The sequence below is a fragment of the Crinia signifera genome, chromosome 19, assembly GCF_055691185.1.
Source record: "Crinia signifera chromosome 19, ASM5569118v1, whole genome shotgun sequence".
NCBI classification, from domain to species: domain Eukaryota; kingdom Metazoa; phylum Chordata; class Amphibia; order Anura; family Myobatrachidae; genus Crinia; species Crinia signifera.
In genome coordinates this window covers 131,680,535-131,705,275 of record NC_139226.1, presented here as the reverse complement: position 1 = coordinate 131,705,275, position 24,741 = coordinate 131,680,535, and the positions used below count along the sequence as shown (strand labels likewise).

General features: G+C 43.5%; 1 protein-coding gene across 6 annotated transcripts in view; it reads right to left on the bottom strand.

The window, feature by feature from the left end:
* Window positions 1-24,741, bottom strand: part of PUSL1 (pseudouridine synthase like 1) — a 110,274-nt gene that overhangs the window by 41,792 nt on the left and 43,741 nt on the right. The window contains exons 3-4 of one of the 6 annotated variants that reach the window (XR_014464089.1): window positions 7,728-7,822; window positions 5,523-6,900 (exon numbers count right to left, since the gene is read on the bottom strand). The exons of the other annotated variants lie outside the window; for them this stretch is intronic. The gene's annotated coding sequence lies outside the window, so the exon portion shown is untranslated. Of the gene's footprint in view, window positions 1-5,522; window positions 6,901-7,727; window positions 7,823-24,741 lie in introns of those variants that run through there. 6 annotated transcript variants of the gene reach the window in all.

Here is a 24,741-nt window from a genome sequence, read left to right as displayed (position 1 = left end):
TCCAAAAAATTTCAAAAAATTAAACTACCTTTCAAGCATGCACGATTTTTACCATACCACAAATAATTATCTCCTTAAATGTCTCTGGCTGCCAGACTCATGTAATGGCAGAAAGGTAAAAAAAAAAGTTGTGGAGGATGTTCCATAGAGCTCAGAGAGTATTCCAACGCCATTCTGCTCACTATAGTGTCCTATTTTACTGTGGATTATATGGAATTCACACAACACTCTGCATAGTTATAAATTATTACTAGCAAGCTGAACAAACAAACCAAGGAAAAAGCAAAAAAAATACCAACATCCGTCTAATGGTGGCTATGCGCTAGTGCGATTTGGGCCCTTTCAACTCAATTCCGATGCATCGGCCCAGAAGTCAGATGAAAAGTGTCAAATCGCATGTGTTTAAACACTAAAGATATTTTGGGATCCAGCTGTCTTGGCTGGGATCTCGTACTATACAATGTATGCAAAAGGATTGCGTACTGTGTATCGTATGTGATTCTAAAACCTGGGAAGCTGCTAGGGAGTTTGAGGGAGATAGTAGGTGACTTCTACCCTCCAAAAAGTCGCATAAGTGTATGGGGGCCTTTATAGACTGATACAGTATTTATGTCCACCTATTTCCACAAAGAGTGGCTGGAAACTGGAGTACCCAGAGGAAACCCACGTTAGTACGGGGAGAATATACAAACTCTGCACAGTTAGAGCCATGGTGGGAATTGAACCCATGACCTCAGTGCTGTGAGACAGTAATGCTAAACATTACACCGTCCGTACTGCCCACTTTATGGAAACAATGTTGCACCTGCAGAGACGATAACTACTGATGGTTTTGATCCAAAGACTAGAGAAACAAAAAATTGTGAAAATGTTTGCAAATTATTTTATTGCATGGCGGCTATAAATTAAAATGTATGTGAACATATATAAATACAGCTCTATTTATCAACTTCAGCTCCACATTTATATGAATACACATTAAACTTAAACATTATTTAAATTAAATAACTGTAAAAATAGTGTGAGATTGGGCAGCTTTATTATTGAGTTAAAATAGTATGGTGGTGGTGGAATTCCGATCAGTCAGCCAATCAGAGGAGCCACGTGACTTCACTTCGAGAAACATTTTCATTAGCCAATTGACCTAACAACAACAGTCTCTGCTCCGATACCCATGGCATATAAACAGCCCACCCAACCAGATGGAGCTGCTGATGCCAGTAGGGGAGCGCACCTCACCAGCAAGATGGCTACTTGATGCCCATTATTTCCTGCCAACGACTCACAAAGCTGACAAACCTAAAACGTGGGAATTTCAGTAAACTGAGGGAGAGCTCACAAGCCAACCATTCACTACAAAGCTAAAGACACAGGGCTGGATGTCTTAAACTTCAAAAAGTGATAACATGGAGAGAGTGATAAACAGCCAGCCAATCAGCTACTACCTGCTGTGTGATAGGCTGCGTTTGAAACATGACCGGTAGGAGCTGATTGGCTGGCTGTTTTTCACTCTCAGTTTTTGAAGCTTGATACATCTGGCTCACAGTCCCCACTTCAACTCAGCACTAGGCTGATCTGTTGGACAACACACACAATCACAACAGGAAATCACTAAGTAATGACATTTCACACATAACCTGTCCCAGCCTTGGAGTTTATAGGCAGAAGTTTATTTCAACATTCCATTATTTGCGGAAAAAAAACACAGGATCAGAGTAAAAAAAAAACCTGGGTTGATAATTGACTCCAACATGTTTCAGCAATGCCCTCTCTGCTCCTAATTCTATTTATAATGGCAAGAAGTAGTCTCCTCTGGTGCGCACAGCAGTACAGAGGGTCATATCCACATTTTCTGGAACGCTGCCTCGCTTACTTGTTCCGTGCCAGAAAGAATGTTACATGGTTTGGCTTGGAGATCTGAGTACAGAGGCTCCACAGACCTAAGGAAGGCAGAATTCACATGCCAGCTCCGGCCTAGCTGCAGCTCCAAGTCTTTATCAAATATTAATGCTATTCATCAACATGGCCGAGTGGCGGATCCCAAGGGCAAAGGGAGGCTCGTAATAAAGCGTTTGCTCAGCAGAAGGTTCTGACTGCCCCTAAAAATTGATTATTTCCACATTGTTTTTCGTCTACATTGACCTACTTGCATATAACGGGAATGCCATTGAGGTTACAGAGCGCACGTGCACTTGGCTGCACTTACAAAGTGAGGATAAGACGGTCTACTATGTCTGTAATCCACCAAACAACTACACACAAGAATATTGCAATTAGAGTAACTTTACTTAAAGAAAGACTTTTTAAAACTATATGTAGCCTTTATTACAAAGATGCTTTATTTTCTTTTGGCTTGTGAAAAGACAGTGGGGCTGATCTACCTTGGATAAGGATAAACAGCAAACACACCCAGTGTCTATTGACCTTTATTCTGTAAAGCCAAGTGGTGGTTCCAGATGAGTGGCTGCAGCACAGTATAAAATTCGGTACTTGTTTCCTAGCACGGAGCCAGCGATTTTTAATTGCATCCATCGGACCCAAAAAAATCGCTTTGATCGCATCACATGCAACCAAATCGCATGCGATCAACGCAATTTTTTACATTGGAACCAATGTAAAATGGTCCCTGAGACCCGATTTTACACTGGCCCCAATGTAAAATGCCCCCCAGATCCCAATTTTCATTGTACACCCACCATCATGGGTGAAATGGCCCCCCATTGTTAACGCCACCCCACGATCAACGCCAACTCGAAGCGTGGCGAGCCCGCGAGGGGCAGCAGTACGCGTCCTCCGACCTTTTCATACCCCCACTATCCACGTTGGCGTGGAGTTGATTTTATATAGTGTGGCGAGTGCAGCGAGCCACCGAGCCTGAAGCGCGGCGAGCGGACACGCATTACTTCACAGGTATTTTGCGTCCTCGGTGCGCTCGCCACGCTACGGGCTTGGTGGCTCGCTGCGCTTGCCACACTACATAAAATCAACTCCACGCCAACGTGGATAGTGGGGGTATGAAAAGGTCGTAGGATGCGTACCGTCGACGCTCGCCACGCTTTGGGTTGGCGTTAATCGTGGGTTGCCATTAACAATGGGGGGGGGGGCATTTAACATACACATTACCCATTAGGGTGCCTATACAATCAAAAATTGGGGCCATTGGCCCATTTAACATTGTTCCCTATGTAAAATCGCGTTTATCGCATCGGTCGCATCGCATGCCATTATAATGGCATGCGATGGACGCGATTAATGCGATTTTGTAATAGCCGGCTTATTTAACATTGCTCCCTATGTAATATCACGTTGATCGCGTCGGTCGCATCGCGTGCTATTATAATGGCATGCGATGGACGCGATCAACGCGATTTTCTCATTGCCGGCAATAAAGGCTAAAAATAGCCAAATATCGCGTCGGTCGTGTCCATCGCATACCTTAACTTAAGGTATGCGATCACCCAGCCTCGGAATGGGTAAGTATGGGAAAACATGGGAGGGGCTAGCGGGACCAGAATGAGTAGTAGAGGACGACATGGGAGCACCTCCTTTAATTGGCCATATCGCTAATGAAAAGTAATACACATTGACCCTGCTATACTCCTCTATACGACTTTACGAATGCTCCCCTTTGTCAAACATTATTTTTTTTAATATACTGTATGGTAGGTCAGATAAAATAAGCACCTTGCATGACAGAATGAATACACTTCAACATTTAGAAGGGTCCACTTAAGGGATTTATTGTGTTGTATTCAAAAAGTCCTCAGCTTTCCAACGACATATCACAATGTATAAAAACAACAGATATAGCATGGACCCCTATGACAGCACCCTTAATGGCTCGTCCGATTGAACCCATCTCCGAACTTAGATCATCCTTTAAGAAGATGATAAGGTAGTGTGCAAAGTTTGCCTGCCAGACTATGGGTATTTTGTATGACACCAGTCTAAATGGATGGAGCACTTATGCGCTCCAAATTACCGGAAGTGGCCGGCAAAGACGGATATCTGGAAACGGAATCCAGGTAAAATATTACAACCGCTCTCTATATCTTTCCTGGAACTCGTGTTAGATATAAACAAGTGTTCTATAAGTGGGTCTGCCTCCTACTTTATAAATATTATATCGTTTAATGCTTTTATTATGTTGTTTGAATATACCAATTAACAACAGGTGCAAATGACTAATTAATCCATATGGGTATCTAAACCCCAAAATCAGAACAGGACATACACCTTGAAAAAGCTGTGTATATCACAGCGAAACGCGTCGGTGGAAGGGTGCAAGCAGTCACTGTTTACAAACCACGTCACCTGTCCTAGGACCACACGGCCAATTATTGCATTTGCACTTTATTGCTGGAAAAACCTGGAAATACACTCCTGGAGCGTACCCTATGGAACATTGGCATCAAAGGAGACAGGCATATTCAGCCTGCTGACACCATACAGCCTACTGCTGTCTCACCAAAGGGAGGCCACCTTGCCAGCCAAACCACAAAGGGCTCCTTACAGCTTTTTAATACAGAGAGAGACACTAACCCGGATACTATCTTGGACAGTCTGGCTCTACAATAATTGGACTTGTTCCCAATACGAGTGACTATACTGCTTAACTATATTGCACCTTAGTATGTTATATTTCAAAGTACCTGATTTTTTATATGTAAATGATATCAATTACTATTTCTATTCTGTGTACGAATTTGTGTTGTTTATTAAAATTTGAATTATTTTATCTACTTCAAAAAAAGCGCAGCAAAATCTTTTTTTTTTTCTCTTTTTGATGTCACACTAGGCTTGGCATCCTTTAAGTGGTGGGCCACTGGTTGGTCAATAATTTTAGAAGAACTGCTGATTTGATGGCCGACCTATGGGGGGCGGCCATACGCTCGTTCGGTTTTACCAATATAGGTGAGCCCGCATGGGCATATAATCTGGTAATCTGTGAATTTTGTGTTACAGTTTAGGGCATATCTAATGGTTTTATGTCGCCGTGTGTGGGGGATGGTAAAAACAAATATGACCCGGGATAAGGAACCTACATGTTGTACATGTGGATCTTGCATAACCCAATTTTACCATCCCCACACAGGGCGACCTTTAACCATTACAACAACCCGGACGATTTCCGCAACTTCCTGCACATGGATGATGACACCTTCCAGGAGTTGCTGGGTCTAGTGAACCCCTTCATTGAGAAGCGGGAGACCAGATGGTGGGTTCCTATCTCTGCTTAGGAGAGGCCCGTGGCTACCCTGCGGCACCTGGCTACTGGCAGTCATTTGAGGACCTCAAGTTTGGGAAACACATCTATGCGCAGGCTTTGGGTCATATCATCCCTGAAACCTGCAAGGATATTATCAAGGCGCTTCAGTAAAAGTATTGTAAGGTAAGAAAATGACACCACACATTGCTTGCCATTTTAACAAAATGTTTTATTTTAAAACTGCATTTTGTAGAAAATGTTTTAGTTTTTTTTTATTTCAAAACATCACTTTCTTATCTATTACATTTCTTATATAGCGCACACATATTCCGCAGCCCTTTACAGAGTATAGTTGAACATTCACATCAGTCCCTGCCCCAGTGGAGCTTACAATCTATTTTCCCTACCACATGTTCATGCACACACAGATACATTCTAGGGTTAATTTTGTTGGAAGCCAATTAACCTATCTGTATATTTTTGGATTGTGGGAGGAAACCGGAGTACCCGGATTAAACCCATGCAAGCACGGAGAGAATATACAAACTCTGCACAGTTAGGGCCCTGGTGGGAATGGAACCCATGACCTCAGCGCTGTGAGACAGTAGTGCTAACCATTACAGCATCCGTGCTTTATGTGGCCAACATGGCTGTACTTTAGAAAACAATATACCAACAGAAGTGATGCATTATGCTACTATGATGTTGAGTGGCCCCGCAGACATGGTCACGATGCACACATGCAGCTTCGGGTAGGAAAATGGATCCCTGATACCATCAACCTGTCCCTAGCTGCATGTGTGCATTCTCCACCCAACAGTGGGGACACTCAACGCCATAGTAGCATTACTGCAATATATCAGGGGATGCGTACATATGTGAACTAAAAATCGATATATTAAAATTAAATTAGCTTTTTCAAAATATTCGGCCAACATGGCCAAACTTTTACAAACTTTACAATAATGTAACTTCAAATAGGGATTTTACATTTCTGGTGTAGTATGATAGACTGTGTTAAAATCACCCTTCATTTAAGAGACTTGTCTCCTCCACCTCCAGCTGACCCCCCTCTGACATCAATGAGGAATAAATTGCAGAGGGGATGGTGGATGTGCGGCTGGTTTGGGGAGGGTAACTGAATCGAGGAGGAGATTGAAATTGGATGGATGGGGGTTGACGGTAACGGAAAGGGTGGTTGTTTTGAGGAGGGGTCTGAGGAGAAGTTGGTGAGTGAAGGATGGTGATTGTGCATAACCCGAATAGTAGGTGGGCTGCTGATGAGGATAGGTACTGATAGAAAGGTAGGTGGCGGGTGGTGAACTGAAGGCAAAAGGGACATAAGTAGCAGGTGCTTGAGGTTGTGGTCCATGAACGTTCCAATCTGCTGTCACTTGTCCTGTGAGTGTCTTGTACAAAACCTGTGACACGAGTCGCTGACACTCTACTTGCTGTTGCTCAAAAAGTTTACGCATGGTTTTGACAACATACGACGCAAAGTCATCAAATTCATCCGGTTTCCGGAGCAGTTGTGAACATGCCTCCAATAGTAGCGGGTATTCCATACATTTAATTTTCCGTGGCTTCCTCCTGGCACCCTGTCATGGTGGAGATCGTGATTCCTTGACTGATGTGTCCTGTAGGTCAGGGGTACGGCTGATGTCTTCAGGTGTCTGTAGTAGGTCTTGTGACTGTAGTGGGGGGAAAAAAAAAGTTTTATTAAATTTTAAAACATTTTCTCTTTTTTTTACAAATCCCGACAAGCGTGGAAGAATGGCAAGCCATAACAGAGGAATTTACAGTTCTGGAGTTTCTGGAACTGTGGCGGTACCATAGATGGGAAACATGTATGCCCCACCAAACCCACTAACAGTGGGTCGAACTATTTTAATCATAAGGGCTACTTTAGCGTTGTTCTCATGGCGGTGGTCAACGCAAACTATGGTTGTATTTTCCTGGATGTTGGGAAAAATGGGCAATGCTCAGATGGTGGGTCATTAAGAAATAACCGATTCTATGGTAGGCTCACCACCAACTCCATTCATCTGCCGCCTGTTGAGCAGACAAAGAATGGCCTGGGATTTGTGTTCATGGCAGACGAGGCCTTCGCACTGCACGAAAACATAATGAAGCGCGTTAGGTGCATATTCAACTACAGACTTTCTAGGGCCTGTTGGGTGCATTTGGCATTCTCAGCAACCGGTTCAGGATCATCCACCGACCCATCAACATAAGGCTGGACAAAATTAACTATGCAGTAACAGCATTCTGTATACTGCACAGCATGCTCTGACGCAAGGCCCCCAACAGAATGCCATTGCTCCCAGCAGGACCAGAAGACCCGAACCAGCCAGTGGACCTACTACAGATTTCCTCGATGTCAGCTCCTGCAGTAACCTTACATGGGACTGCAAGTGCTTAACAGGTCCGGGAAAACTATGATGCCTTTTTCAATGAGGAAGGAGCGGTGGCATGGCAGGAGGAAGCCATCAGAAAAAAAAACTTTTTTAAAACTTACAACATTCTCCTCCTCCTCCAAATCCTGACTTCCCTTCTCGGGAGTAAGTCAGCCAGAGACACTCCTCCTCTTGGTACAGGCTGATAAAGCTACATCTGCAGAAATAAAAAAAAAGACAATTAATAGACATGGGAAAAGTTGAATTATTCCTGTTAAATAAAGAATGGTGGACAGGGCACCGCCAGCAGCTTGCAATGAGGCAGCATATGGTGGGTAGAGCAGCATAATGGTGGGCAGTGGTGGTTAAACAGCATAATCATCATTGGTGGCCAGTGTTGTAGCCTGCCTACCTTTTGTTCTGTTTGGAAGCCCAGCAGCGTGCTTCCAGCCTCCTCTCCAGTCATGTGCACAGTGGGTGGAAGCGGAGTGGCCAGGAAGTGACCAGAAATCTTCAGAAATCGAACGCTGCTGTTCGAAAAATTGAATGCGCACAAAACAGCATTCGATCGCACATACAATTTGAAAATTATTATGTGCAGACCATGATTCGACCGGCAGGCCTGCGCAGCACGTCGCATGGCACACAAAATGTGCATACAATCATTCAATTTATCGGACAGATGTGGTCAAAATCTAATGATAGCATGCAATATCTCATAAGTGTATGGGCTGCATTAGGGGTAATAATTGTATAAGATAGTCTCTTAGAGGGTCCAATTGTGCAGCTGCATGTAGTTTTTATTTAATAATCCGCAATAGGTGGAGGGGAAAGGATCTAAAACAAAGGGATACATAAAAATTAAAAAGGGGGGGGGGGGGTTTACTAGGAGTAAAAAGTGAGCTTGAAAAAATATAATAACATTTCAGAAAGACAATGTAGACGATGCAGACGATAAGAGAATGAGGGACAAAGAAAAGGAGTAGGACATCATAAGGGTAAGGTAGTGGAAGCAGGGAGCGAATGGTCAAGAAAGACTAGGAAGAGTCACGTCTTGAGTCCTATACCATGGTGACTATACTGCAGTGAATTTGTCCACCATGTTGTGATGGAGACTAAGGACCTATCCCTAATCCATACATTCCCCTGCATGTTTTCACAAGGGAACGATGGTTATGTGCATACACATGTATGTTGGCTACAGACCAGATGCGGTTGAGGAGCTGTTGATTTGTTTTCAAGGTCGCGCAATCTGATATATAAGGCAGTGCATGAAATGTGCATGGTTAATGTGTGCATGTCTACATAGTTGACTGGGGCAAACAGAAGCAATGAGGCCCGAGTAAGGGGAGTATCAACGGAGACCATAGAGGAAAATCAGAGATTGGACCATAAACCAAAAGGGGTGATATTAAGACATATCCACTAGAAGTGGAAAAAAGATCCAAGTTGACCACATTGTTTCAACAGAGATTAGCGGTATCCAGATACATTTGTAAATGCTCTGGGACCATCTGGTATATGCGTTATAGGAGATTTTCTATAGAAGACTTTGAGATACGGAGGTGAATTAACTCCCAAGTGTCTTCTTCCAGGGAAGTACCAAAGTCTGATTCCCAATATTGTTCAGAGGCGGAGAGTCATACATTAGGATAAAATGGTAAATTTGAGATATGTACCTTTATCTAAAACCCTATTTGTGCATAAACTTTCTATCGCTGTGGGGTTTTGTAAGGAGTCCGGAGATAAAGTAAAGTGTTGAATTTGGTGGAACTGGTCGAAAATATATCTGCAATTAAAATGGCCATTCCGGTGTCTCTATTCTAACTGGGGACACTCTCCTTATCTAGAAAGAATTCTGTTAATTTGACTTCAGACCTACTTCAGAAAATGCGACAGTATTTCGTTCAAATCATGAAATATCAGGGAACATTGTGGGATAAACTTTAGAGTGGAAAGTACAGGCAAACATTAAAACATAACATGGCGGAATACAAGGAGGAAGATATAACACCTGGCACAACAAACACTACAGTGACTATATACTGTGCAATCTACAGACTACCGGCTGTGACTATACAACAACAGACAAGGGACAGAGCTGGACGTGCATGGTTGTGGATCGAAGGTCTACAGCGTCAAGGTACACAGACAATAGGTCAACAATAGGTTGACATAAAAAAAACACAACACATTAAAACATGTCGTCACCTGTTGACATGGACCCCCAAGAGTAGCGCGTAGGCTTACCATGCTTAGGGCACTGTACCGTTCCGTATCATAATGGATGTCGACACTTTGGTGTCAACCTAGACCTGTGGTGTCAAACTCATGGCCTTCCAGCTGTTGTGGAACTACACGTCCCAGCATGCACCCTGCCAAAGTTTTATCAAATCATTCCATCAAATATGTGGCAGGGCATGCTGGGACGTGTAGTTCCACAACAGCTGGAGGGCCATGAGTTTGACACCACTGACCGGATACCCCCTTCCCTTATCTGCACTGCTGGTCAGTCAGTCATACACTGAGCAAAGCCTGCTCTTCCCATGACTTTAGGCATAAGAAAGTTAAAAGGATCCAGCAGATCAAGGATGAAAGCATGGATGGGTTAAAGTATTTGCAGTAGACTCACAAATAGATCCATCTTCCCACATGGTATTAATAAGAGCTACCAGCGCAGCAGATACTGGCCATCTCCCAAATAACACATGACAGTACAATGCACTTTGTTGGATTCTACCTGAGATCGGCTTCTGATGCCAGTGAAAAAATCCAATCTAGCATTCTACACTTAAAACTTGCAACAAGAAGAAAAATCTATACAAATGAGGTCTGGAAGTTTTCTCCTTTACATCAAGAACTAGATTATATTATAAATTATAAAAAGTTTTACATCCAACTTTATTTCACCATTAACAATGTTAAAATTCTGAATTCCTAAACCAAAATGACTTCTAATAACAGAACCACTTCTGTAATACCTGTGACTTACTATAACAACAATACCAATGTCATATACCAATAGCATTGCTTTAGTAGCCCTGTGTTAAGATGTGTCCTCATAAACCTATACCTTCAGCTCTACGTGGCCCAAGACTCCTGGTGCCATTCACATGCTGCGTAGGGATGGCCATCGTTGCCATTGCCATCGATGGTTGCCATCGATGGCAATTCTGTAACTGGCCATTGATAGTGCTTAACTATGCAATGGATGACCTTCGATATTTTTACATATTGATGGTCATCCATTGTGTTTGATTGACTGGCCTTTCGGCCAATCAAACCACGGGGGCGGAGCTATGCTCCGTGTCCCAGCACTTTGAAGAAAAAAAAAAAAGCAAAACATTGTTTTGCTGTTCCATCGATGGAGGGAAACCATCTGGTTCTCCCCCATCGATGGCAAAAGTATTTGTCATCGGCCATGAACCATCGATGATTTCGAATCATCGATGGTCGATGGCCATCCCTAATGCTGCGTACTTTTTCCTCAACATAGTGGGGACTTAGCAAAGCCTGAAATATTTTCGCTAGGTCTCTATTGCACTGGGCACCGTAATGCTAATGCGACCAGCAGATGGTGGAGGTGGCGTAAGCCGAGCTTATTGCCGTTTGCTAAATATTTACATTTTGACCTGCCTGCTGGGCTGCGTGTGGTCGGGGTATAGCGAACAGGTTAACACCGTCCCGACTAAAGCCTGGCCAAGGCCATGTGCAGGGCTGCCAACGGGTACACATCCATTTGCTAGCGTCCTCACTGAGGAAAAAAATCATTTGATAAATACTTACCATCAAATTATTTCTCCTTCTCTGGTCGGCGCTTGCAGCTGCCACGTGACGCAGGAGTCACTCGGCGACTGCACGGATCAAGGTGAATTCGGGGCTGGCACCAACATTATAAGCTGGCAGGGGAAGGATCCGATTTTACAGACTCATTAATGCATATTTGGTGGACGTGCCCTAAGATAGCCAATTTATGGAAATAAGTCATCAAATACATATAAATGTATTACTTGTGCCCATTCCAAATGACCCCAAATATGTTCTCCTTCCACTAGATGTCCCAACATTACCCAATCTACAAAATAACTATAAAATCAAATGGTACACCACTTGCCAACATGCGATGGATTGGAAAAAGCCCACTGTTCCTTCCATGCACTCCAGAATATCCTGCATGTGGCACGTTTATTGCATGGCGTAAATGATAAGAATCCTAAAAAAAAAAAAGACTCCTCTAATAAATTCAACTCTGTTTGGTCTTCTTGGGTTTCCCTCCAGGAGATAACCTCCCATTTCACGATTTGATTTTGAGACTTGTTGACCGGCTCCTAATTTATTATTTATTTTTTATTATTATTTTCTCTCTTCCTACCCTCTTTTTCTAGCCTCTCTCTTTTCTATATCTCTGTTTCTTATTTATTTATTAACAGTTTCTTATATAGTGCACACATATTCCACAGCGCTGTACAGAGACTATTATTACCAGTTATTATATAGCGCACACATATTCCGCAGCACTGTACAGAGAATATTATTACCAGTTATTATATAGCGCACACATATTCCACAGCGCTGTACAGAGACTATTATTACCAGTTATTATATAGCGCACACATATTCCACAGCGCTGTACAGAGACTATTATTACCAGTTATTATATAGCGCACACATATTCCACAGCGCTGTACAGAGACTATTGTTACCAGTTATTATATAGCGCACACATATTCCGCAGAGCTGTACAGAGACTATTATTACCAGTTATTATATAGCGCACACATATTCCACAGTGCTGTACAGAGACTATTGTTACCAGTTATTATATAGCGCACACATATTCCGCAGCGCTGTACAGAGACTATTATTACCAGTTATTATATAGCGCACACATATTCCACAGCGCTGTACAGAGACTATTATTACCAGTTATTATATAGCGCACACATATTCCGCAGAGCTGTACAGAGACTATTGTTACCAGTTATTATATAGCGCACACATATTCTGCAGCGCTGTACAGAGATTATTGTTACCAGTTATTATATAGCGCACACATATTCCACAGCGCTGTACAGAGACTATTATTACCAGTTATTATATAGCGCACACATATTCCACAGCGCTGTACAGAGACTATTATTACCAGTTATTATATAGCGCACACATATTCCGCAGCGCTGTACAGAGACTATTATTACCAGTTATTATATAGCGCACACATATTCTGCAGAGCTGTACAGAGACTATTGTTACCAGTTATTATATAGCGCACACATATTCTGCAGCGCTGTACAGAGATTATTATTACCAGTTATTATATAGCGCACACATATTCCACAGCGCTGTACAGAGACTATTATTACCAGTTATTATATAGCGCACACATATTCCGCAGCACTGTACAGAGAATATTATTACCAGTTATTATATAGCGCACACATATTCCACAGCGCTGTACAGAGACTATTATTACCAGTTATTATATAGCGCACACATATTCCACAGCGCTGTACAGAGACTATTATTACTAGTTATTATATAGCGCACACATATTCCACAGCGCTGTACAGAGACTATTGTTACCAGTTATTATATAGCGCACACATATTCCGCAGAGCTGTACAGAGACTATTATTACCAGTTATTATATAGCGCACACATATTCCACAGTGCTGTACAGAGACTATTGTTACCAGTTATTATATAGCGCACACATATTCCGCAGCGCTGTACAGAGACTATTATTACCAGTTATTATATAGCGCACACATATTCCACAGCGCTGTACAGAGACTATTATTACCAGTTATTATATAGCGCACACATATTCCGCAGAGCTGTACAGAGACTATTGTTACCAGTTATTATATAGCGCACACATATTCTGCAGCGCTGTACAGAGATTATTGTTACCAGTTATTATATAGCGCACACATATTCCACAGCGCTGTACAGAGACTATTATTACCAGTTATTATATAGCGCACACATATTCCGCAGAGCTGTACAGAGACTATTGGGTACTTATGTAGTATCTGGGCTGCCGATTTTTTGATTGTATGCCTTAAGTTAAGGCATACAATCAGATGCGATGCGATGCGATATCGCATCGCATCGCATCGCATCCGATATCGGATGCGATGACCCGATTTTTCCATAGGAATCAATGTTAAAATGATTCCTATGGAAAAATGGGTCCTTTTCATACCCCTACTATCCAAGTGGGCATGGAGTTGGATATAAACCTGTGGCGAGCGTAGCGAGCCACCGAGCCCGAAGCGTGGCGAGCGAAGCGAGCCCCGCGAGGGGACGGTATTCGTCCGCTCGCCACGCTTCGGGCTCGGTGGCTCGCTACGCTCGCCACAGGTTTATATCCAACTCCATGCCCACTTGGATAGTAGGGGTATGAAAAGGACCCATTTTTCCCATTGAATTCCATGTTAAAATGGACTCAGTCCATTTTAACATTGATTCCTATGGAAAAATCGGGTCATCGCATCGCATCGCATCGCATCGAATCGCATGGTCGCATGCGATGCGATCTCCCGATCCGACCCGATTTAGAAATCGGCAGCCCAGATACTACATAAGTACCGACTATTGTTACCAGTTATTATATAGCGCACACATATTCCGCAGCGCTGTACAGAGACTATTATTACCAGTTATTATATAGCGCACACATATTCTGCAGAGCTGTACAGAGACTATTGTTACCAGTTATTATATAGCGCACACATATTCTGCAGCGCTGTACAGAGATTATTATTACCAGTTATTATATAGCGCACACATATTCCACAGCGCTGTACAGAGACTATTATTACCAGTTATTATATAGCGCACACATATTCCACAGTGCTGTACAGAGACTATTGTTACCAGTTATTATATAGCGCACACATATTCTGCAGCGCTGTACAGAGATTATTATTACCAGTTATTATATAGCGCACACATATTCCGCAGCGCTGTACAGAGACTATTATTACCAGTTATTATATAGCGCACACATATTCTGCAGCGCTGTACAGAGATTATTATTACCAGTTATTATATAGCGCACACATATTCCGCAGCGATGTACAGAGATTATTACCAGGTATTTATATAGCGCACACATATTCCGCAGCGCTGTACAGAGAATATTATTACCAGTTATTATATAGCACACACATATTCCACAGTGCTGTACAGAGACTATTATTACCAGTTATTTATATATCGCACACATATTCCGCAGCGCTGTACAGAGATTATTATTACCAGTTATTATATAGCACACACATATTCCGCAGCACTGTACAGAGACTATTATTACCAGTTATTATATAGCACACACATATTCCACAGTGCTGTACAGAGACTATTGTTACCAGTTATTATATAGCGCACACATATTCTGCAGCGCTGTACAGAGATTATTATTACCAGTTATTATATAGCGCACACATATTCCGCAGCGCTGTACAGAGACTATTATTACCAGTTATTATATAGCACACACACATTCCACAGCACTGTACAGAGAATATTATTACCAGTTATTATATAGCGCACACATATTCCACAGTGCTGTACAGAGACTATTGTTACCAGTTATTATATAGCGCACACATATTCTGCAGCGCTGTACAGAGATTATTATTACCAGTTATTATATAGCGCACACATATTCCGCAGCGCTGTACAGAGACTATTATTACCAGTTATTATATAGCGCACACATATTCCGCAGCACTGTACAGAGACTATTATTACCAGTTATTATATAGCACACATATTCCCCAGCACTGTACAGAGACTATTATTACCAGTTATTATATAGCGCACACATATTCCGCAGCGCTGTACAGAGACTATTATTACCAGTTATTATATAGCGCACACATATTCCACAGTGCTGTACAGAGACTATTGTTACCAGTTATTATATAGCGCACACATATTCTGCAGCGCTGTACAGAGATTATTATTACCAGTTATTATATAGCGCACACACATTCCACAGCGCTGTACAGAGACTATTATTACCAGTTATTATATAGCGCACACATATTCCCCAGCACTGTACAGAGACTATTATTACCAGTTATTATATAGCGCACACATATTCCGCAGCGCTGTACAGAGAATATTATTACCAGTTATTATATAGCGCACACATATTCTGCAGAGCTGTACAGAGACTATTGTTACCAGTTATTATATAGCGCACACATATTCCGCAGCGCTGTACAGAGAATATTACCAGTTATTATATAGCGCACACATATTCTGCAGCACTGTACAGAGAATATTATTACCAGTTATTATATAGCGCACACATATTCCACAGCACTGTACAGAGACTATTACCAGTTATTTATATAGCACACACATATTCCACAGCGCTGTACAGAAACTATTATTACCAGTTATTATATAGCGCACACATATTCCGCAGCGCTGTACAGAGACTATTATTACCAGTTATTATATAGCGCACACATATTCCGCAGCACTGTACAGAGACTATTATTACCAGTTATTATATAGCGCACACATATTCCGCAGCGCTGTACAGAGAATATTATTACCAGTTATTATATAGCGCATACATATTCCGCAGCGCTGTACAGAGAATATTATTACCAGTTATTATATAGCCCACACATATTCCGCAGCACTGTACAGAGAATATTATCACCAGTTATATTATATAGCGCACACATATTCCGCAGCGCTGTACAGAGACTATTATTACCAGTTATTATATAGCGCACACATATTCCGCAGCGCTGTACAGAGACTATTATTACCAGTTATTTATATAGCGCACACATATTCCGCAGCACTGTACAGAGAATATTATCACCAGTTATATTATATAGCGCACACATATTCCACAGCACTGTACAGAGAATATTATTACCAGTTATTATATAGCGCACACATATTCCGCAGCGCTGTACAGAGAATATTATTACCAGTTATTATATAGCGCATACATATTCCGCAGCGCTGTACAGAGAATATTATTACCAGTTATTATATAGCGCACACATATTCCGCAGCACTGTACAGAGAATATTATTACCAGTTATATTATATAGCACACATATTCCATAGCGCTGTACAGAGACTATTATTACCAGTTATTATATAGCGCACACATATTCCGCAGCACTGTACAGAAAATATTATTACCAGTTATTATATAGCACACACATACTCTGCAGCACTGTACAGAGAATATTATTACCAGTTATATTATATAGCACACATATTCCGTAGCGCTGTACAGAGACTATTATTACCAGTTATTATATAGCGCACACATATTCCGCAGCGCTGTACAGAGAATATTTGAACATCCGCAACAGTCCCTGCCCCAGTGGAGCTTACAATCTATATTCCCTACCACATGTACACGCGCACAGACATTCTAGGGTTAATTTGTTAGGAGCCAATTAGCCTACAAGTATATTTTTGGATTGTGGGAGGAAACCGGAGTACCCGGAGGAAACCCACGCAAGTACGGGGAGAATATACAAACTCCGCACAGTTAGGGCCATGGTGGGAATGGAACCCATGACCTCAGTGCTGTGAGGCAGTAATACTAACCATTACACTGTCCGTGCTGTTTCTTCCTTTTTGACTTATGCCCGGTACACACCAGGGCGACCCGCTCACGATGCACATCGTGAGCGGGTCGTCCAACCTGCTCACAATCACGTGAAGCGCACGACCCGCTCACGATGTGCACCGTGAGCGGGTTCCGATCCGATCGCAACCCACACCCGGGTGTATGGTCGTTTACAGATCCTACCTGCTGCAGGTAGGATCTGAATAACGACCGACCGACCCACGGGGCTGCGCACTGGTGTGTACCCAGCATAACTCTTTCTGTTTCTTTTCATACATTTTCTCTTCCTAAATATTCACATTGCTTAGATTTATTTTCTTCTTTTTTCTTTATAAAAATGTTAGAATGGATCACATTTTCAACTTTACAACAAATGTACTGTATGTCCTTGCCAGACTTTTTTTTATACTGTATTTGGTAATTTAATGTATAAAATAGACACAAAGGGCTAAATGTAAGATTCTCTGAGTTCCGGAGTTGTGGGACTCTTGTGTGAGTGCCCACTTTTTTCAAAGGAACATTAATTTACAAATGATGGTAAATGATTGCTGCTCGAAAAAATAAATGGGCAGACTGGCACAAAAGTCCCACAATTCTGTAATTTGGAGGCTATTACATCTACATCAAATAGCCTGCTTCTTAGTTGGGAGTAAACCACTGCAGGGTAGGCCGATATAAGATGTTTACAGAGATTTATGCTACTTCCAGATATAGATGACCCGGGAATTGACGGGTCTAGCATGCCTGCAAATTCCCGGGTCTCAGCTCCATGACCCTTGTCAGGAGCAGAGTCATGGACCTGGGACTTAGCTGGCAGAGGCAGTGTGATGCTCTTGGCAATGTTCACTAGACCAGAGGTCCTCAAACTAGTTTGCTCTGGGACCCCATCAGACACTAAAAATAATTACGGAACCCCAGCATGTTACTGCAGAAGGTCATCACATCACATGTGTAGTCAGCAGACAGCACATACATGGCAGCATTGTGGAGGCACAGAGTGATGGGAGGAGTCTGATATACCATAACCCATCACATCACACGTGTAGTCAGCAGGCAGCACGTACATGGCAGCATTGTGGAGGCACAGTGATGGGAGAAGTCTAATATACCATAACCCATCACATCACACGTGTAGTCAAAGACAGCACATACATGGCAGCATTGTGGAGGCACAGAGTGATGGGAGGAGTCTGATATAACATAACCCATCACATCACACGTGTAGTCAGCAGACATCACATATATGGCAGCATTGTGGCGGCACAGAGTGATGGGAGGAGTCTGATATACCATAACCCATCACATCACACGTGTAGTCAGCAGACAGCACATACATGGCAGCATTGTGGAGGCACAGAGTGATGGGAGGAGTCTGATATACCATAACCCATCACATCACACGTGTAGTCAGCAGACAGCACATACATGGCAGCATTGTGGAGGCACAGAGTGATGGGAGGAGTCTGATATACCATAACCCATCACATCACATGTGTAGTCAGCAGACAGCACATACATGGCAGCATTGTGGAGGCACAGAGTGATGGGAGGAGTCTAATATACCATAACCCATCACATCACACGTGTAGTCAGCAGACAGCACATACATGGCAGCATTGTTGAGGCACAAAATGATGGGAGGAGTCTAATATACCATAACCCATCACATGTGTAGTCAAAGACAGCACATACATGGCAGCATTGTGGAGGCACAGAGTGATGGGAGGAGTCTAATATACCATAACCCATCACATCACACGTGTGGTCAGCAGACAGCACATACATGGCAGCATTGTTGAGGCACAGAGTGATGGGAGGAGTCTGATATACCATAACCCATCACATCACACGTGTAGTCAGCAGACAGCACATACATGGCAGCATTGTGGAGGCACAGAGTGATGGGAGGAGTCTGATATACCATAACCCATCACATCACATGTGTAGTCAGCAGACAGCACATACATGGCAGCATTGTGGAGGCACAGAGTGATGGGAGGAGTCTAATATACCATAACCCATCACATCACACGTGTAGTCAGCAGACAGCACGTACATGGCAGCATTGTGGAGGCACAGAGTGATGGGAGGAGTCTAATATACCATAACCCATCACATCACACGTGTAGTCAGCAGACAGCACATACATGGCAGCATTGTGGAGGCACAGAGTGATGGGAGGAGTCTGATATACCATAACCCATCACATCACACGTGTGGTCAGCAGACAGCACATACATGGCAGCATTGTGGAGGCACAGAGTGATGGGAGGAGTCTGATATACCATAACCCATCACATCACATGTGTATTCAGCAGACAGCACATACATGGCAGCATTGTGGGGGCACAGAGTGATGGGAGGAGTCTAATATACCATAACCCATCACATCACACGTGTAGTCAGCAGACAGCACGTACATGGCAGCATTGTTGAGGCACAGAGTGATGGGAGGAGTCTGATATACCATAACCCATCACATCACACGTGTAGTCAGCAGACAGCACATACATGGCAGCATTGTGGAGGCACAGAGTGATGGGAGGAGTCTGATATACCATAACCCATCACATCACATGTGTAGTCAGCAGACAGCACATACATGGCAGCATTGTGGAGGCACAGAGTGATGGGAGGAGTCTAAAATACCATAACCCATCACATCACACGTGTAGTCAGCAGACAGCACGTACATGGCAGCATTGTGGAGGCACAGAGTGATGGGAGGAGTCTAATATACCATAACCCATCACATCACACGTGTAGTCAGCAGACAGCACATACATGGCAGCATTGTGGAGGCACAGAGTGATGGGAGGAGTCTGATATACCATAACCCATCACATCACACGTGTGGTCAGCAGACAGCACATACATGGCAGCATTGTGGAGGCACAGAGTGATGGGAGGAGTCTGATATACCATAACCCATCACATCACATGTGTATTCAGCAGACAGCACATACATGGCAGCATTGTGGGGGCACAGAGTGATGGGAGGAGTCTAATATACCATAACCCATCACATCACACGTGTAGTCAGCAGACAGCACGTACATGGCAGCATTGTGGAGGTACAGAGTGATGGGAGGAGTCTAATATACCATAACCCATCACATCACACGTGTAGTCAGCAGACAGCACATACATGGCAGCATTGTGGAGGCACAGAGTGATGGGAGGAGTCTAATATACCATAACCCATCACATAACACGTGTAGTCAGCAGACAGCACATACATGGCAGCATTGTGGAGGCACAGAGTGATGGGAGGAGTCTGATATACCATAACCCATCACATCACACGTGTGGTCAGCAGACAGCACATACATGGCAGCATTGTGGAGGCACAGAGTGATGGGAGGAGTCTAATATACCATAACCCCTCACATCACATGTGTAGTCAGCAGACAGCACATACATGGCAGCATTGTGGGGGCACAGAGTGATGGGAGGAGACTAATATACCATAACCCATCACATCACACGTGTAGTCAGCGGACAGCACATACATGGCAGCATTGTGGAGACAGAGTGATGGGAGGAGTCTGATATACCATAACCCATCACATCACACGTGTGGTCAGCAGACAGAACATACATGGCAGCATTGTGGAGGCACAGAGTGATGGGAGGAGTCTGATATACCATAACCCATCACATCACATGTGTATTCAGCAGACAGCACATACATGGCAGCATTGTGGGGGCACAGAGTGATGGGAGGAGTCTAATATACCATAACCCATCACATCACACGTGTAGTCAGCAGACAGCACGTACATGGCAGCATTGTGGAGGCACAGAGTGATGGGAGGAGTCTAATATACCATAACCCATCACATCACACGTGTAGTCAGCAGACAGCACATACATGGCAGCATTGTGGAGGCACAGAGTGATGGGAGGAGTCTAATATACCATAACCCATCACATCACACGTGTAGTCAGCAGACAGCACATTCATGGCAGCATTGTGGAGGCACAGAGTGATGGGAGGAGTCTGATATACCATAACCCATCACATCACACGTGTAGTCAGCAGACAGCACATTCATGGCAGCATTGTGGAGGCACAGAGTGATGGGAGGAGTCTGATATACCATAACCCATCACATCACACGTGTGGTCAGCAGACAGCACATACATGGCAGCATTGTGGAGGCACAGAGTGATGGGAGGAGTCTGATATACCATAACCCATCACATCACACGTGTAGTCAGCAGACAGCACATACATGGCAGCATTGTGGGGGCACAGAGTGATGGGAGGAGTCTAAAATGACAGATTTTTCAGACTCCTTGAATCATAGACTGAGATTAGAGAAGTCATCAGCCTGATGGTCAGCAACATGGAGTCGCGACCCAATGCTAAGAAGGTCAGGACCCACTTTGGGGTCAGGACCCACAGTTTGACAACCGTTGCACTAGACCAGGGTTGGGCAACACCGGCCCTCCAGATGTTAATGAACTACACATCCCAGGATGCTTTGCATTAGTTTTGCTATGTGGCCATGCTGAAACTGATGCAAGGCATGCTGGGATGTGTAGTTCATCAACATCTGGAGGGCCGGTGTTGCCCAGCCCTGCACTAGACGATACCGACTGCAGGCAATATAATTAATAAAAACTGGGAACGGCGGAACATGCGGGTTGTTCGGCTATAAAGCCAAAATTGAGGGCAGCACGGACAGTGTAATGGTTAGCATTACTGCCTCACAGCGCTGAGGTCATGGGTTCTGTCCCCACCATGTGTTATATATACAGGGCAGTACAGATGGTGTAATGGTTACATTACTGCCTCACAGCACTGAGTTCATGGGTTCTATCCCCACCATGTGTTATATATACGGTGCAGTACGGATGGTGTAATGGTTATAGCATTACTGCCTCACAGTGCTGAGGTCATGGGTTCTATCCCCACCATGTGTTATATATACGGGGCAGTACGGATGGTGTAATGGTTAGTATTACTGCCTCACAGCACTGAGGTCATGGGTTCTATTCCCACCATGTGTTATATATACGGGGCAGTACGGATGGTGTAATGGTTACATTACTGCCTCACAGCACTGAGGTCATGGGTTCTATCCCCACCATGTGTTATATATACGGGGCAGTACGGACGGTGTAATGGTTAGCATTACTGCCTCACAGCACGGAGGTCATGGGTTCTATTCCCACCATGTGTTATATATACGGGGCAGTACGGATGGTGTAATGGTTACATTACTGACTCACAGCGCTGAGGTCATGGGTTCTATCCCCACCATGTGTTATATATACGGGGCAGTACGGATGGTGTAATGGTTAGCATTACTTCCTCACAGCACTGAGTTCATGGGTTCTATCCCCACCATGTGTTATATATACAGGGCAGTACGGATGGTGTAATGGTTAGCATTACTGCCTCACAGCGCTGAGGTCATGGGTTCTATCCCCACCATGTGTTATATATACAGGGCAGTACGGACGGTGTAATGGTTAGCATTACTGCCTCACAGCACGGAGGTCATGGGTTCTATTCCCACCATGTGTTATATATACGGGGCAGTACGGATGGTGTAATGGTTACATTACTGACTCACAGCGCTGAGGTCATGGGTTCTATCCCCACCATGTGTTATATATACGGGGCAGTACGGATGGTGTAATGGTTAGCATTACTGCCTCACAGCACTGAGGTCATGGGTTCTATCCCCACCATGTGTTATATATACGGGGCAGTGCGGACGGTGTAATGGTTAGCATTACTGCCTCACAGCACTGAGGTCATGGGTTCTATTCCCACCATGGCTCTAACTGTACGGAGTTTGAATATTCTCCCCGTGCTTGTGTGGGTTTACTTCGGGTACTCCGGTTTCCTCCCACAATCCAAAAATATACTGGTAGGCCAATTGGCTCCCAACAAAATTAACCTTGGAATGTATGTGAGCATGTACATGTGGTAGGTAATATAGATTGTAAGCTCCACTGTACTGCGCTGTGGAATATGTGTGCGCTATATAAGAAACGTAATAAATAAATAAATGTTAAGCAGACATCAATTATTGTTAACAACATGTGGGAGTGTACACACTAGACAACACATAGAAAGATATTGCTCACTAACCCCAAAATTGAAACCCAAATGTAAGGTGCCATAAATAATATTTTATACATATCGGTTCTATGGATTTATCACACCCTGTATTATACTGTGTATTAATCATCGTTAGTTGGATTATTCCTCCTTAATTGAACAACCAGGTGAACATAAACGCTTAATGGCTCAGAAAAATATAGCTGCAAACTTTCAAATTCTTCATTGTGTAAAACGTTTCACTTTAAAAACTTATTTTGTTTTGTTCTAAGCTCATACTGGAAAAGGTGTTTTATTTAGGTGCAATGTGGGGGTTTAACCGTGAGTCATACAGCCCAGTGGGGGTTGACAGATGATTGATGCGTCCTCCCACATTACTCTACTGTAATTTGCACTTCAATGAGTAGAAATAGGTAAAAGTACATTTGCAGATCTTTAAGCATGAATTTCATAAATCAGCAGTTACATAAAGGAATGACATTTTTTTTTTTAACCCTATTCATGACCAGATCAAATTCCTGTTCAATGTCCCGCCTGCCGAGTGTCGAAAAGGGGGCGTGGCCGTGAGGAACAGCAATGGACCGCTGAGATCCGGCCGTGAGCTCGACGATCCACAGCCGTTCTCGGCAAAACGAGCCCGACTGCTTAAAGACTGATTTTTTTTTGCCGAGATGCCTGTTCAATGCTGTTGGGGGAAAACTGCTTTGAATAGGTACCCGTCGCTATTTCCCCAGTCGGAAATAGCGGCGGGGGATTGAATACCCCCATAATCTGGAAGCCATCCGTTCCACATTCCCATCAAAAGTAATCATTTATGAACCACTTAGAATTAGCCAATGTTTCAGACAGTGAAAAGAGAGATTAGAGGACTGCGGACAGATGTATCAAGCTTCAAAAAGTGATCAAATGGTGAGTGAAAAATGATCAGCTCCTACCTGTCATGTTGTGGGTTTGAAAAATGACAGGCAGCAGCTGATTGGCTGTTGGTTTATCACTCTTTGAAGCTTGATACCTCTGGACCTTATTTTTACTTATTTTTCAGAATTTATGTGGTAAATGCTTATTCTAAGCGGATTGGTTTCTATGGGGAAATAAAATTCTTAAACATGACCATACCTTCAGAAGGATATAAATACACTAGGTGATTCATCGCGCCCTACGGGCGCTCTTCACACCGTCGTAAGGGGCTGCGCCCCCTTAATTTGTGAACGTTTTTTTATGAGAAATATGGTTAGAATTGTATGAAAGATGGCCTGTATTGCAACTTAGGTGTCCGCGAATTGCAGGAGGGGGGGTCGCGGGGGTGCCGCGAATTGCAGGAGGGGGGGTTGTGGGGGGGTGGATGCTGCGAATCGCGGGAGGGGAGGGATTGCAGAGAATCGCGGGAGGGGGGTCGCGGGGTAGGTTGCCGCAAATCGCGGGAGGG